A 3,584-nucleotide genomic window follows, 5' to 3' on the forward strand; every position below is an offset into this window, starting at 1 on the left:
CCACGTTGAGGCACGCCCCGGTCTGCAGGCTGCAGCCAGGGGCTTCTCACCTGGTCCCCGTGGGAACCACGTTGGTGACCCCTGCACAAGAATATCAATCATGATTTCAGCTATTTCCTCTTTTTTGGGGTATGTACATAACTCCACATGTGTCCGTTCACAGCTCTGATGTGTAAACAATGTGAATAGTTATTACAAAAAATGCAAAAACATAATGAGAAGGTGTGTCCAAACGTTTGGTGTATATATGTCCTCTATCATGAGAAACATCTTTAAACACACCAAAGACACACATTTTACCTGAGTGGGTCTTTAACAAAAATCACACCCACTTTGACATTTTTGCCCTTCTTATCTACAATTAAACACCTGAAATTTAGTATACTTAAAATAAAAAAAATAAAAAAAATGTGTGTTTTTTTTCATCTCCCATTTTTTTATGTTCCCTGATTCACAACAATGGATGTTGAAGAACCTATTTATGACTTTTTCGATCATGATTTTTTAATATTGAGATATTTCTTACCTTTTCATCAATTTATGACATCACAAAAGTGATCTATAATTTATTTTTAGGTGCAAACAAACATATTAATGTATGAATTGAATTGAACTTGTAATGGAACTTTCTTCTTCATTTCTGTTTAGGTAACAACACAATGAATTGTTTGTTTTTTCTGTGAATCATAGATGTGGATAACACGCAGTATTCAGTGTTCCCAATAACACTAACTTGTTTGTTGACCTTGAATGTGCAGACAATACCTGCAGCGAGACACGATACTGTAAAAGTCCTTTAAATTTATAAATGATGCAACTTTGTGTAGCTTCTAAGCCAGCGAACAAAGTGGTTTTACTTTTAAGTTCCTCATCAGGGTTTAACTTCTCAAACAATTTCTTTCTAAAACCATTGTTTTCTAAGAAATTGCCTTTAGACTGTTTAGTTTCCTCAAACATTTGCTGATAAACATGTCTTCCTGAACAAACTCCTGCTTTTAATTATATCTTTGAAGCATATTTCGGCATAAAATTATCTCGTCGTTCTTTTTCCACTCTTTTTGATCCAGTATTTGAACATGTCATGTTTTGTTTGTTTTATAGTTTATTTTTTATTGTTATTACATAGATTTTCTGTCCCCCTATAACATCAGCATAAGCCTGGTCAGGCAGTGAGGCCTCATATACAGACTGAGGATCCTTACTGGTGTTTGAAAAAGACAAAACAAGTGCCTAGTCTATTTAAACCTTTCTTGGTAACGGCCTGGACACGTCTGATCTTGTCAGATCTCAGGATCTATTCAAGGTTGGGCTTGATCGTTTTTTGGAAGGGAAGCTGCCTGGAGTTGCAACTTGTTGTGACCACAAGGGGGTGGTAGTGCTTCTACCCTAGACAAAAATAAGGTTTCTACACTCCAGATACAGTAGATTCCCCTTTTTATCCTTGTACCTTTTTCCCAACTTTATTGTTGTCTGGTCCCTTTTTCTTTATGCCGAGGCATGGAAGGAGAATATTTAAGATATTATTATAAAAAGAGTTGAATACCCAACAAGGAGCAGAAGAGGAAAGGGCGGCTTTTTCCTGGAGTGAAGGATGTGATCATCTGTTACTTCACCACAGTGAATTAACAAACGTGTGAGTGAGCCATGTGACAAAAGCAAACAAAGAACTCTGGCTTAAATAAATGGCATCAACCTCTTCCACAGCATATGCATCCAAATTCAACCCCTTGTGGGTGAGATTCAAGTATGTTGGAGAGGGAGAAGCACCCACAAGGGACAATGTGGCAAAAGAACTTTTATTCTAGTCTGCCTTAATCAGCCCCTCTGATATCTACTCTTTCATTGCTCTACCAAACAGAAAATACTTGAACTCTGTTTCTGTCAAGAGGCTCCACTTAGGCATTTTCTTCAAGTGGTTGCCTCAAAATATGATGAACCGTTATGGAAAGTTTGGGAATTTGATTTTGTCTTTACAACTTGATATTGTCACAGTCATTGTTAAATTCTGGACCGGAAGAATCTCAGACCATGATGTGAAACTCTTTTTGAAAAGATACGGTGAACTTCTCCAGCCTCCCATAAAACCTGTCGAGAAGTACGGCATATGGTATGGGGTGAGAACGTATAAGGTCCGCCTGCACAGAGACCTTAATGGTTTCCTAAAGGTGATGCCTAACTCCATCTCCCTGGGACCATATAATGGAAGGATCATCTACCCTGTCCAGGTTCCCAGATGTTTCATCTGCCAAGCTGAAGACCATCAGGTTAAAGACTGTCCCACAGTCAAACCCTAGGCCACAAAGCTAAGGACAGCCTCCTAGAGGCAGAACGCTCTTTGTGTAAATAAGGACTTCTCCTTCACATGTGCTTTATGAAAGTAGGAACATGGAACGTAAGAGGTATAAAATCAAACAAATACAGAGAAACGAAAATCAACTCTTTATTATCAACAAGCTTTGATCTTCTCTGCTTGCAAGAACTCAGACTCACAAACAGCACAGATGTGGCAGATGTTTGTCGCCTGTGGCACAAAGGCCTGTCTATAATCTCTGTTGGAGAGGACAGCAGTGACGGAGTCAGCATCTTCCGACCACTCGGTCACCATCCTAAAGCGCAGAGACATTATTCCAGGCAGATTGCTTCTCATTGACTGTTACTACCACAAACAGAAAATAAGAATTATTAATGTATATACAGCTTCTAATAGAGCAAAAAAAGTTCAACTTTTCAAGAAGGTCAATGAAATAATTAAAGTTGGTTTTAATGTTATTCTTTGTGGGGATTTCAATACTGTGACTGAAGAGACGAATGGAATTTCAGCAACTCCTTTCAAAATCTCACGTGAAAGTAAACTATTAGCAGAGATTTGTTCAAATGCCTCTCTTGTAGATGTTTATAGAACTCTACATCCTAACAATATTTGTTTTACTTGCTCTGATATTAATTCCAAAACCCGTATTGATAGAACTGTATTGATATATATCTTCTACCAAGGGCAGAGTGGGTAATCGGGAGAGTCGGGAGGATTCCCGGTGGGCCACTCCATTTGTGGGCTGGTCAGTCGCCGTCATGGAAAAAATATTCACGTTAGATTATGAATTCATCTTTGTAGAAGTGTTCGTCCGTCACTTTAAGAGACGACACCGTCAGTTTTGGAGCTACAATTTAACATAAACACCCCTTTCTAAATTCTCACAGTTGGTTGAGTCCACCAGAGTGCGCTTTGCCATCATGTCTGGGCTGGACCATTGACGTGAAAAACGCTCTATGTAGACGGCCTATGGGCCGGACAGAGAAGCGGCCGTGGGCCAGACGGATGATTAGCAAGTAAAAATGTGGTTATGGGAACGAGCGATACGGGGGGCCACACGGGGCGGCAATTCAAAGGGCGGTTCATGGTGAAAAAAAAAGTCTGCGTCACTGATGTTTTTCTATTATCTGTTATATCTTAGCTGACAGGGCGCGTCACCTTTTGTCTAAATACCTAAAACATAGTTGCGCGGTTCAGCACAGAGTCACTTTCCCCGCTGCTTCTTTACAGTGGAGAGGGGCGGGGCTCCTTGCGCGCGCTCTCCACCTGCTCC

This window comes from Oryzias melastigma, linkage group LG18 (assembly GCF_002922805.2).
Source record: "Oryzias melastigma strain HK-1 linkage group LG18, ASM292280v2, whole genome shotgun sequence".
Classification (NCBI taxonomy): domain Eukaryota; kingdom Metazoa; phylum Chordata; class Actinopteri; order Beloniformes; family Adrianichthyidae; genus Oryzias; species Oryzias melastigma.